Below are 13,613 nucleotides of genomic sequence, written 5' to 3' on the forward strand. Positions count from 1 at the left end.
GGAACGTGATGGGAGTGAGCGTCCTATCTGCATGATTTGCAATGCCAAGTTGAGCAACTCTAGTCTCGCACCGGCAAAACTAAAGGAACACTTCTTGAAGCTGCATGGAGACGGGGAATACAAGAACACAACACTTGCTGAATTCAAGGTGAAGAGAGCCAGATTCGATGAAAGGCCCACTCTGCCTGCTCTTGGATTTGTACCCGTTAACAAACCGATCCTCACAGCATCGTACGAAGTTGCTTACCTGATCACAAAGCAGGGCAAGCCACACACCATTGGTGAAACACTCGTGAAACCAGCTGCGTTAAAGATGGTAAATCTGATACTCGGAACAGCGGCCGAAGGTAAATTATCCCAAATTCCTCTTTCAAATGACACCGTCAGCGACAGAATAGAAGACATGAGTAAAGACATCTTGGCTCAAGTAGTCGCCGATCTGATTCAAAATTCAGCCTTCAACTCGATGAGAGCGCAGACGTTGCTAATTGTTTTTGTGCGCTTACTGCTTTTCTGCGCTATGTGAAAGATGACATGATAAAAGAAGATTTTTTATTTTGTAAGCCTCTTACAACAACAACTAAGGCAGCCGGTGTGAAGAAGCTTGTGGATTCTTCTTCTTCAGAGAACAATCTTTCATGGGACATGGTTTCTGCAGTTTGTACGGACGGAGCTCCAGTCATGCTGGGAAAAAACTCTGGTTTTGGTGTGCTAGTAAAAGCCGATGCACCACACATCATTGTGACTCATTGTATTTTGCACAGGCATGCATTGGCAACAAAAACCTTGCCTCCAAAAATGGCAGAAGTATTAAAAACTGTGGTGGAATGTGTGAACTATGTGCGAAATAGTGCTCTGAGGCATCGCATCTTCAGTGAGCTGTGTAAAGAAATGGGCTCTGAATTCGAGGTACTTCTGTACCATTCTAATGTTCGGTGGTTATCCCGGGGACAGGTGCTGAATCGTGTTTTTGCCATGCGTGTGGAATTAGCCCTGTTTTTGCAAGAGCACCAACACTGTCATTCAGATTGCTTCAAAAATCCTGAGTTCATTCTCATTTTAGCGTACATGGCTGATATATTCGCAGCTCTCAATCATCTCAATCAGCAGATGCAGGGTGGTGGAGTCAATATCATAGAAGCGGAAGAACACCTGAAGGCTTTTCAAAAAAAGCTAATGTTATGGAAACGACGAACAGAGAACAACAACTTCGCAAACTTCCCCCTTCTGGACAACTGTGTAAGTAAGATCGAAGATGTGTCTGGAATCGGAGATATTCCTGTATCCATGGAACTGAAGCAAACAATTGCAACGCACTTAGATGAGCTTGCAAAATCTCTTGACAGATATTTCCCTACAAGAGAGTCATATCCAGCATGGGTGAGACAGCCGTTCACGTTTGCTGTTGAGACAGCAGATGTCAATGATGAATACCTTGACGAAATCATTGAAATTCAGCAGAGCCAGGTTCAACAGCAACTCTTCAGAACAACAACGCTTTCAACGTTTTGGTGTCGACAAATGGACAAGTATCCAATTATTGCTAAGAAAGCCCTGTATTTTTCTATACCATTTGTTACAACATATCTTTGCGAGCAATCCTTTTCGACGATGCTGGACATAAAAACGAAGAAAAGGAACAGACTTTTCTGTGAAAATGACATGAGAGTGGCACTTGCCAAGGTGAAGCCATTCATATCTGAACTGGTCTCTCAAAGGCAACAACAGAAGTCACACTGATTTGCAGGTATGTAATTTGTTGTAAGTTCATGCATTGTGTTGGTTTTGTTCTTTGAACAAGGTGATGTTCATGCACGGCTCATTTTGTGCACCAGTAAAAAACATATCTATGTCTTGAATTTGAATTATTTTTCACTAAAGAGGGGTTCGGTGAATGCGCATATGAAACTGGTGGGGTTCGGTATCTCCAACAAGGTTAAGAGCCACTGCTCTATATACTGCACTGTACGTAGCGGTGAAGACAATAAAGTTTATGTCTGTGAAGGTTCTCAGTCATCCAGGTCATCGTAGTCAAAGGAGTTTGCGAAGAAAAGCGTCTGGACTTCTTTAAGTTGCTTGAAGACATTTCACCTCTCATCCGAGAAGCTTCTTCAGTTCTAAGGTCAAATGGCCGAGAGTCCCAGATTTAAAAAAAAGAAGGAACACACACACGTAAAGGAAGCACTCAAAACATGCGGTTATCCTAACTGGGCGTTCATAAAGTCAGCAAAGAGGCACAGAAAAGAAGATCAGACACCAGCGAGGGAGGATAAGAAAGACAGACGCAACAACGTTGTCATCCCCTATGTAGCCGGTGTATCAGAAAAACTCAGGAGAGTTTTCTCCAAGCCCGACATCCCAGTGTACTTCAGACCCAGCAACACACTCAGACAGAAACTGGTTCACCCGAAAGACTAAACTCCAAAACACAGACTTAACAACGTGGTGTATGCTGTACAGTGCAGCGAGGAATGCCCAGACCTCTACATTGGAGAGACCAAACAGCCACTTCACAAGCGCATGGCACAACATAGAAGAGCCACCTCCACAGGACAAGACTCAGCAGTCCATCTGCATCTTAAGGATAAAGGTCACTCTTTCGAGGATGCCAATGTTCACATTTTGGACAGAGAGGACAGATGGTTTGAAAGAGGAGTGAAAGAGGCCTTCTATGTCCACTGTGAGCGACCATCTTTGAACAGAGGCGGTGGTTTACGACACCAACTGTCTGCCATCTATAATCCAGTTTTGAGTTCCCTCCCCAGACGCCTTAATGCCCACTCACATCCTGGGCCATCTGACCTCAGGAATTCACATAACAAGGTGGGGCCAGGTTTCACAATGAGCTCACCCGAAACCCGGCTGATTAGGTCCCACACCCGCTTTCACACCTTGGCTCATGTGATTAGAGGATCACCAAGGGGTCCTTTGTCCCTCTTTGGGGGGGATTACTCCCACTGGGTTTAAATCTGGGACTCTCGGCCATTTGACCTTAGAACTTGACCTTTGACCTTAGACGCTTTTCTTCGCAAACTCCTTTGACTACAATAAAGTTTACTTTGACTTCAGCAGCGAGCAGGCGCACCGAGGGCTCTCGTGCTCACTTTTCGCGTATAGAATTTTGCATCTTGCAAATTATAAGTCTGTATCATAATGTCTGGTGTTTTCGTGTTTGTTGGTTTGTTTTTATTTTGTTTTATTTTGCGAGTTGGTAATTTTTGCTGCTCCAGCCAGCCAGAGAATCCCCCGCCGCCCCGCCCTCTCCTCCCTGTGCCGCAAGCAGCAGCCGCACCCAGTGTTGCCAACTTAGCGACTTTGTCGCTATATTTAGCGAGTTTTCAGACCCCCTAGCGACTTTTTTTCTAAAAGAAGTCGCTAAAAAAAGACGTGAAAGCGCGCGTATCGCTTTTACTCTCAACAAGCAGCGGTGCTTTATCGCAGTCAGTTCTTCTTTTACTCTTATGCTGTTTGTGGATCACAAGGTTTAAAACTACTTATAAACACACACACACAAACTCCACCAGAGTGCTTATTTGGTCACTTTGCCGGTCCAAGCCCGGGTAAAGGAGCAGGGCTGGAATTGTGACATTAAAAAAAACAATAATTACTAAAAGAAATTTAATTTATAGTTCTAAATAAACTCTAAATGCATTTAGGACGTTTTTTACTCACTTTATGTCTCTTCCACGATGTTATTTCTCTCTCCAGCAACATTGGTTACAATTATATTAGCATGACCAATTATGCAAATTAGGTGATGACGTCATTTAGCGACTTCTAGCGACTTTTAGGACAACCAATAGCGATTTTCCTTACTGAGGAGTTGGCAACACTGGCCGCACCTCGCAAACGGAGGGCGCCCTTACTCGCAGCAAATGGGCGATAGAAAACCGATCGGTGCCTGTGACATTCCCAATATGCGCTGGCATGATGTCGGGGCAGCATGAGTACGAGCAATTTTCTTTTTGCCGATGCCCGTGATGCCGCCCCCCACCACGATGCCGCCTCGGGCAACCGCCCGTGTCGCCCGTATCTAAAACCACTACTGCTGATGTTCATCTAAAAAAGTATTAGCCGTTCAATCCGTTATACAGAGACTATACGGAGACTTAGCAGCTAATGCTCGGCTGAGGTAAGAAGCGATGGACGACAATGACGGAGTATGAGTTGTCGTGGCCGAGTGGTTAAGGCGATGGACTAGAAATCCATTGGGGTCTCCCCGCGCAGGTTCGAATCCTGCCGACAACGTGACTCTGTTTTTATCCGACCTTTATCGAGACTGAATCTACATAAACTAAGTTATGGTGGCGGCCATGTCTGTAGCAAAAAAGCTACATTCAGAACTTGCCCTGTGCTACTGTGCTAAATATCTTGAATGGTACTGTACATTATAATGCTTACATGAGGTATGTTCCTGAATGGCAGCCACAAGATTACGTAGAGCTGCAAATCAGTCCAGCTGTATTCGTTTTGTGTAGATTCCCAGATACCTAAAAAACATTTATTGTCCACAGCCCTGAGGAGAAAGAGTCTTTTAGTGAAATTATTTTTCTTTGAAGGAGAACATCAGAAAACAGCAAGGGCATTAGGGCAGCACCACTGAAATATTAAATGAACACCAGTAACTAATCAATGTATGTATATATATATTGAAATATAAACATGCTCATTTGTAAATTTGGGCTACATGTTTGCGTGTGTCATCTGTTTAGAAGGTCTAAGCTATTTCTTCTGTATAGCCTTAATGGCACATCCTGTTCTTTAAATCATATTTCAGGTTGTTGTGTCAGCATATAGTAGGTCGGTGTAAAGTATTTACTTACTATTTGAAAACATGACACTAAAATTCTTATTTACAAAGGAGCAGAATTCTGAAATGTGAAATTATTCAACAAAGCATGATCCATGTGTCCTTGAGATCTGCTGAATACAGTCGAGGCTATCCTTTCTCACAGGGATCTGCTAATAAAGTGCTCAAGTTTGTTCATGACAGCAGTGTGCTGGTGATGGATTCAGAGTTTATTATGAGAGCTAACACAATGCATTTCTTATGCTTCAAATGAGAAATGCAATTATGTCACTTGCTGTTTTCCTCTCATCTTTTATTGTATTGCATTAGATACTCTTCTTATGTTCATGGGTCAAAGGAACCCAACATATAAGCTGCCACAACATTTCTGCAGTTTAAGATACACAACAAATAAGAAAGATGGGATCACTGGCCTCCGTGGATCAGACTTGTTTGTTCAGCACATCCCACAGATGCTCGATTGGATTTAAAATGTGGAGAATTTGGTGATGGTGATGTAAAAAAGAAAGTGATTCTTTAGACCAGGCCACCTGGTCCGTAATTTCTCTGTGGTCCAGTTCTGATATTCACATGCCCATTTTTAGCACTACTGTTGGTGGACACGAGTCACCATGGGAACCCTGACTGCTGTGCAGCTATGCAGCCCCATACCAACAAACTGTGATGCACTGTGTATTCTGACACTTTTCTATCAGAATTACCATGACACTTTTCTGCAATTTGACCTTTCGCAGCTTGTTTGTTGGATCACAGCACAGAGGCCAGCCTTGGGTCCCCTTGTGCATCAGTAAGCTTTGGCCACCCATGACCCTGTTGCTGGTTCATCACTGTTCCTTCCTTGGACCACTTTTCATACATTCTGGTTACTGCAGACTGGGAACACCCCACAGGAGCTGGAGTTTTCAAGATGCGCTGACCCAGTTATCAAACATTCACTCAAATCCTCACGCTTGTCCATTTTTCCTCCTTCTAACACATCAACTCTAAGGACAAAATGTTCACTTCTCCCAAATATATCCCACCCACTAGCAGGTAGCAGGTGATGCAGAGACAATCAGTATTATTCACTTTTCGATCTATGGCTTGCTAACACCAAAAGATGAAACCCACCTGTAAAGTCACAGCAATGCAAACTCTGTATGGCATCGTCACTAGAACTTACATGTGCTTATTTAGTGAGGGAGCCAACACATAAATCTCTTTGTGTTGTGCGGCTGTCACCTTAGAAATAAAAACAGCAGCATTGAGTGTGCACTCAGCATTAACTTATTGTTTTGTGCACTAAATCCCACGATTAACATTTTTTTTCAACATTAATTTCCTGTCTTGCGTTGGATTTTATCGTTTTATATATATATATATATATATGTGTATTATGTTATTGAATTTTATCATTATCATTGTCTGATACCATCTCTGATTGGAGTAGGCGGCACTCATGGGGGTCATTTTGTGCAGAAGAGTCACATGACATGTAACTTAATGTTTTGCATAAGTGTAACTGTTCTGCTCTCTCTGGCATTATATCCATGCAGCTCTAAAGCTTCATACAGGTGAGTTACATTCAGACTGCCATAAATTTTACTTGTTCGAGGGGCTGGGACATATAAAAGCATGCTTGAGTCATCAGAATAAAAGCATTTCTGAAGTAATAAAGGTCTGTAATGATACACCGTAGTAATGATGGGAGAAATAAATGCGTTGATAACATGTTAGGAACGTGGCAGGGAACGTGTGGCAGCAGGAACATGGTCATTATTAAATTAGATCTAAGGAATATCCCCTTATTACACATATTGTCTTATCTTTGATATAAAATGACTTTCCTTTATTATTGTTCTGTGACAAAAGAGACCTGCGATGGCCGGGAATCGAACCCGGGTCAACTGCTTGGAAGGCAGCTATGCTCACCACTATACCACCATCGCCTGACACATAGCTGGAATCAGGCTTAGCTTCAGGCAGCATTTCAGCCGGGGCTTTAAACAGCTGAGAGAGGAGGAGAGTGGAAAATAGGAGGAGCAAAGGAGCCAACACAGCAAGAGTAGAGAAGTGAAGTGTTGAGTGATGCTTGCTTCAGTTAGAAACCAAAATTGTCTATCTTCTCTCACATCCTACTAATCCTGAAGTGCTCACTCACCAAAGTAGCTGCCAAGGTGGAAAATGTAGTCTTTCTTTACGTAGGAGAAGTACAGAAACCTGTGTTAAAAACACTCCGCTAAAAGTTGAAGTATTCATTCAACTTCTTTACTCAAGTAAAAGTGAAAATGTACCACCTCTGAAATGTATTCAAAGTAAAAAGTAAAAATCTGTCTTAAACGATTTCTGTTCTCCACACAGACAGTACACTGATTATGGTGTCTTTATACTTTGCTTGTTATGTCTGTGTAGGTTCCAAGTATTTAATCCCTAGTGGTTGGCTTTCCCACTTCAGGTGTGAAAAAGACTTGCGATGGCCGGGAATCGAACCCGGGTCAACTGCTTGGAAGGCAGCTATGCTCACCACTATACCACCATCGCTTGACACACACATCTGGAATCAGGCTTCTGTTCAGCCAGCGTTTCAGCCAGGTCTTTAAACAGCTGAGAGAGGAGGAGAGTGGAAAATAGGAGGAGCAAAGAAGCCAACGAGGCAAGAGAAGAGAAGTGAAGTGTTGAGTGATGTTTACATCAAGAAAAAAAAAGATGAAAGCTAGTTTTATTAAAAACCAACGCCTTTCCTCCATTATACTGTGACGAAAGAGAGCTGCGATGGCCGGGAATCGAACCCGGGGTCAACTGCTTGGAAGGCAGCTATGCTTACCACTATACCACCATCGCTTGATGCACATCTGGAATCAGGCTTCTGTTCACTCCCCAGTTCATAAAACTATGTGGCGCAAAGGAGCCAACACAGCAAGTGAAGCGAAACATAAGAAAAGCACTGCAGAAGCTGCTTCAGTTAGAAACCAAAAGATTGTCTGTCTTCTCTCACATCCTACTAATCCTGGAGTGCTCACTCACCAAAGTAGCTGCCTAGGTGGAAAAAGTACAGCCTTTCTTTACTTAAGGAGAAGTACAGAGACACTCTGCTAAAGGTTGAAGTTGATTTAAATTTTTTAGTCAAGTAAAAGTGAAAAAGTACCACCTCTGAAATGAACTCAAAGTGAAAAATAGTACACTGATTATGCTGTCTTTATACTTTACTTGTAATGTCTGTGTAGGTTCCAGGTATTTAATCCCTAGTGGGGGGCTGTCCACTTTGGAGATGGTCTTGAGGGTCGTTGTCCCACTATTGATCCAGGTCCCAGGTCAACTGCTTGGAAGGCAGCTATGCTCACCACTATACTACCATCGCTCGATGTGCATCTGGAATCAAGCTGTTCAGCCAGCGTGTTTAAACAGCTGAGAAGGTTGGTATGAAAGTGGAATTCAGTGAATGAGTCTCAGCATCATCAGCTAAAATTCATATTAATTCTGCTAATACTTATGTAACATAACTTTGACCATGAACACCACAGCTTCTGTGCACCAGTTCAACACAGTGCTTTACTTTAAATCCATCACAGTACAGCAAGCTAACCTGTTTATCCTGCACTAACCTGCAGAGGATCTTCATGCAACATTTCAGTAACAAAGTTAGCAAACCTCACTTTCCATTTATCAAATCCCAGTGAACATCCTTACCTTAAATCTAACCTCGCTTCTTCCTCTCCTGTCTTTCTTATCTTTCTCCATCTCTAAGTGAAGTTAGCTCTCTTTCTTTTCCCTCCCTGTGAAACACAGCAGCTGGATCTTTAGTTAGCAAGATACAAAAGTTTTTATTTCATAACTCCAGAGTTAGTCTGCTCCAGAAAAATCAAGGAAAAACAGGATGTGTTTTGGTTCTTAACAAGGTAGATCCATTCATGTGCCACAATACAGCTTAATACTTGTTTTTGTGCTAAAAAACACTGCTGCAGCACATTCATGGACAGAGCCTGGTCAGTCCTCTATGTACGGCTTGTTTAGTGAGTCCCAAGTACACAACAGTGGCAGTATAGGTTAAAATTTTACAGTTTTACAATTGTTTACTATTGCTGGGGGTTGCTGACAACTTTGAGTGGGAAATCCGAGTTGAAGGGACATTCCAGAATCAAATTCTGACTGGGAACTCCTGACTTATTCAGGAACGCATCATAAAACCCCTTTAGAGCCACTACAACAAGCTAAATATTGCTAGCATTAACTGAAACAAGTAACATTACTGCTTAACTTAAAAAACTAAACAAAACAAAACACGGACATGTTATCAAAAATATATGTGGACACTTTTGACAAATACTACAAAATGAAATGATATATATACTTTGATTGGGAATAGAGGCCGTCCTGCTTTACCAATTACAGTTGAGCATGACAAACCTAAAGTGTTCTGACTGCCGTTGTCCTCTGGAGCCCCCTAACACTCATTCTTGTTGTACTGCCTCCTCTTACCAGCAGATGTCACTGTCGAGGCATTTCAAGCAGTTTTTCGATAATGGATTCTTAAAACAATTTTTTTCTTTATAAATATTTTACAAATATTTTTTCATATTTAAGTGCCTGTTACTGTGCTTAAATATTACGACCCATTCATTGTCACTGGTAAAACTGACTAGGCAGCAGCCACTTACTATTCAAAGGAGCAATGGACAAAACAGGACGTTGAAAAGAAGAGCGCTGTAGCAGATTACAATCGGTTATATTACATGAAGTTAAATATCTGCCAGTTTAAAACACACTTGAAGTATCAAATTGTACTTTAATGATTATTTCTTTAATTCTGTCATAAACAATGTTAACCTAAAATATGTATCAATCAGGCCAATACACAGGATTCGTTCAACTGCTGGCTTCACAGTCGGCGACTCAGAGGGGATGTAGCTCAGTGGTAGAGCGCATGCTTTGCATGTATGAGGCCCCGGGTTCAATCCCCGGCATCTCCATACTTTTAAAGTGCTGACATAGCGTGGTGCCGCTTTGCAGTATGTCAGAGTCGCAGTAAGGTAGTAGACGTGAAATGTACTGTAGAAAAATCTCCGTATCAGTCACTTCATTAGGTGTGGAGGTAAAAACCACGTATCCACAATCGTCCAGCCCATTTCCACAGTCTGATCTTTGTACGCTGGTAGGTAATATTTGAAGACAAACAATAGATCTAATCACGATCTTAACCACTTTTTAATGTATTTTTGTTTTCATTTTCTCTAAAAACTTTGAAGAAGCCATAAAAGCTTCCATGCTTATGTGCAGATCAATTATATTTTTTGCCACTTCATGTCCTGACTAGTTTTCCACCCTCGCTGAACTCTGACAAGTCTGCAAGCTTTGCAGTTTATATGAGGAACAGACGTGGAGAGGGCAGCAAATCAAGTCTATGCTTCTTTCTTGCAGCATTACACGTTCTCAAGTAGACCAGGAGCCACACGAGGACACCAAAGAGAAAGAAATCCTCAGTTTTTAAAGTCTTCAGTGAGCCTACAGCAGCACATGTCGGGATCTCGTCCTAGTACTTGTGAAGGCTGCCGGCAGGTGGCAGTATCTGTCTGCAATGCTCTGTGGAAACCCTGACCGTGACAGTAAATACTGCAACTTTCATTTCAGTGTGACAGGCACGTCTCTGGGCTGAGTTCACCGCCCACTCACATGTGACGCTTATAGAAAGAGGAAGAGTGGGCCCGGGCTGCAGATAGGACACAACACTTTACACCACACGGGTTTCCCTGATGCAAATTCAGTAGCAGATACTGCCCATGACTAAATATGAACAAATAAAAGTTGTCTAGTGGCGAACTTTGCTACAACTTGATTCACGTTTGATCTCTGTGATCTAGCTGCTAGATTGGGGAATTCAGGAAAACCCACATGAAGAGGCTTCCAATGAAAAAGCTAGTTTGGGGTTTTTTACTTTTTTTTTTTATTGCTGTTTACTGCTGAAATATTGTAGAAAATGCAACATGAACATTTCTAGTCATGCAGTTGTGATTCATGTAGAGTGATTAGTGCTGGGTAAATCTGATCAGATTTGCTGAAATGTGGGAAAACTGAGAATTAGAAAGCCAACAGGGAATTCAAAAGAGTTGTTACAGTGAGAGAAAGCTGGTGTTTCATACTCTGTAATCACCTTTAATTTTGGTCCAGACTGAAAGGTTTGGACAAGTTTTGCATGTTAGTGCTGTGGGATACTGCAAATGTTGGTATCAAGCCAATAACAAGTAAATACTACATAATTTTTGCCGATACCAACACTGATACCCATACTGATGATCTACAGAGGTAGTGTTTATAAGGGAGAGCATTGTGTCATGATTTATGGGATAAATCAACACCAATTTGCTAATTCTGAACACATTTTAAAGAGCACTGAATCACTTTGATTTTTATTTTCCACAATAATAAGGTAATAGAGCAAAACACACCTTCCAGCTGAGTTTTGTTGTTCATGTATTTCAAACATGGGACTTTTGGAGACCCAGGATGCTCTAAAGAACTTCGGCTTCACTTCTGTTATTTAAATAAGTCATGGGGGATAAATAAAATAGACACGACAGTCAACCCCCAAAGGTTTAGACATTTTTCATATTGCATATTACATATTTCGTTTTTTCCTTTTATAAAAGAATAATTTATTGAACCCACTTCAGAGGGCTACATACTGAACTTAGAGTACAGAAACGTTAGAAGTCTCGATATTTGGATTGATCCAGCCACCTCTATCGCATGGATTGTTGTGCATTTGGACATTCATAAAGTCCAGCAAGCTCATATTTGCACTCATGTCTGTAATTGCAGATGGATTCCCTCTCTCCTCCTGGTTTGCAGTCCCCATCAATCACTACCCTTCTAATGTGTAAAAACCATAATACTGATAATGATAATGATAATGCAGAGTTGTAGTTAGAAACAAGGTGATGAAGGACCTTAAAAGTAATTTTAAAAGATCTTAAAATCTGGTCTAAAGCTTGCTGGAAGTTGGTGCAAAATGCTGAAACAGGAATTGTTCTAGCCTGGTCGGGGCGTTCTGTAGAGTCGGCAGAGTTTCAATGCTGTTCTGCTAAGGCAGGTGAAAAGGTTATTGTAGTAATATCTCCACATAACCTTCAAAATAAAACAGGAAGTAAATCTAAAGGGGGACCAAGAGCAAACTCAAAATGAAAGAAGCAGATAGCGGGGAACAAAGGAGGCACATGAAAAAAGACTAACACTCAGAAAAACAAGAACTGACGATTTACAAGAAAAATGTAAGATTCACAATAAGAGGCACAGAAAAAGCAAAAGTTAAGGATAATAAACGGGAACCTCAACAAGAGCAGTATGAACTCTGACCTTTCATCTCACGTGGGCAGAGGTGGGTAGAGTAGCCAAAATTGTAATCAAGTAATAGTGGCACTACTTCAAGGTAGTTTTACTCAGGTAAAAGTAAAAAGTAGCCATCCAAGAAATAAGTAAGAGTAAAAACATTTTTAGTAAAAAAGGCTACTTGAGTAACTGATCATAATATTTGATTTAATGTTTAAAAATGAGATAATCAGACAGACAAAAATGTAAAGTTTTGTGTAAGTTTTGGTATTTTAAAGAGCAAGCAAAAAAACCCCCTAAATACTAAATAATAGTACTAAATACTATTAATAACATGATTGCAAAATAATAAATCTAAGCAGAAGAAACACTTTCCCAAATCATTATTAAACTAATATTTAGAGTAGGTATATTACCTATGGTGCTACTTTACTTCTCCAAATGGCACAACAGGCTCAGCAGATAGAATAACATTAAAACAACAAACCTTATGTACAACTGTAGGTTTGTGTCTGTGTCTCATGCATTTTTGGTTAAAACGTGTTTATTATTCCTTCACTGAAGTTACTCACATTGAGCTGAGTAGTCAGAATTTTTTCTCAAGTAAGAGTAGTGATACATCATAATAATATTACTCAAGTAAAAGTAAAAAGCCCAGTGTAGTAAAATTACTCCTAAAAGTGATTTTTTTCTAAAAAGTTACTCAAGTAAATGTAGCTACGTAAATGTAATTAGTTACTACCCTTCTCTGCACGTGGGTTATGTGTTCTTATGCTGATATCATTATTCGAAACTTTGCTAACGTCATGAAGAATCTATGGCAGAAAAGAAGGAAGTGTTTGTTAGAGCCCCTTTAAACCCTGTTGGTATAATCAGATTCTAGGTTTCACTGGTAAATGGGTTGTCTTACCTCAAAAAGCCAAATAGAAAAGTTGCAACAGAATTACATTCATGATTCCAGTACACCACCTTGATATTTTAACTAATTACAGTGATCTAAGGATATATGTCATTGGATGTTAAATGTTTCATTGTATCATTCGTTGCATCTCTGATGAAATGCTTGTGTTTTTTCTGCACATTTATTTGCATTTTTCCATTAGTACAGATATAACATACAGGTAACATTCAGGTATCAAATGTAAGAGCTAACAATCATGATTTTAATAAACTGATTCTCAGTAATGCCTCCCGTCTGTTGCTCATTCTAAAAAACTGTCAGCCCAGCTCCAGGAGCTCCTTCTGCAGACGTGGGACTGGTGACGGTTAACGTTTGTAAGAAAAAGAAAGTAGAGGCAGTCAGCTGACTGAATGTGAAACATACTGACATACTCAAGTTTTGAATTTCATTCACCTTTCCAGGAATCTCCCTTAGCAAGTTCAAAAATGAATAGCTGCTAACGAGTTATGGCTGCAGTGACATATACACAGACAATTTGGGATTTTTGAGTTCATTGCATTTATTGCAGAATGACATTTTGAAAACTCTTGGTAATTTCTACAC

At 40.8% G+C, this 13,613-nt stretch overlaps 5 non-coding genes across 5 annotated transcripts; 2 read left to right on the top strand and 3 right to left on the bottom strand.

Annotated features, from left to right (window-relative positions):
• Positions 1–4,166: 4,166 nt before the first annotated feature.
• On the top strand, positions 4,167–4,248 carry trnas-aga. Its single transcript has one exon. It is a non-coding gene; the product is annotated as a tRNA-Ser (tRNA).
• A 2,418-nt stretch (positions 4,249–6,666) lies between these two features.
• Positions 6,667–6,738, bottom strand: trnag-ucc. Its single transcript has one exon. It is a non-coding gene; the product is annotated as a tRNA-Gly (tRNA).
• Positions 6,739–7,258: 520 nt separating this feature from the next.
• Positions 7,259–7,330, bottom strand: trnag-ucc. The gene has a single exon. It is a non-coding gene; the product is annotated as a tRNA-Gly (tRNA).
• A 227-nt stretch (positions 7,331–7,557) lies between these two features.
• trnag-ucc lies at positions 7,558–7,630 on the bottom strand. The gene has a single exon. It is a non-coding gene; the product is annotated as a tRNA-Gly (tRNA).
• A 2,054-nt stretch (positions 7,631–9,684) lies between these two features.
• On the top strand, positions 9,685–9,756 carry trnaa-ugc. Its single transcript has one exon. It is a non-coding gene; the product is annotated as a tRNA-Ala (tRNA).
• Positions 9,757–13,613: the final 3,857 nt, after the last annotated feature.

Source organism: Oreochromis aureus, linkage group 9 (genome assembly GCF_013358895.1).
Source record: "Oreochromis aureus strain Israel breed Guangdong linkage group 9, ZZ_aureus, whole genome shotgun sequence".
Taxonomy (NCBI): Eukaryota; Metazoa; Chordata; class Actinopteri; order Cichliformes; family Cichlidae; genus Oreochromis; species Oreochromis aureus.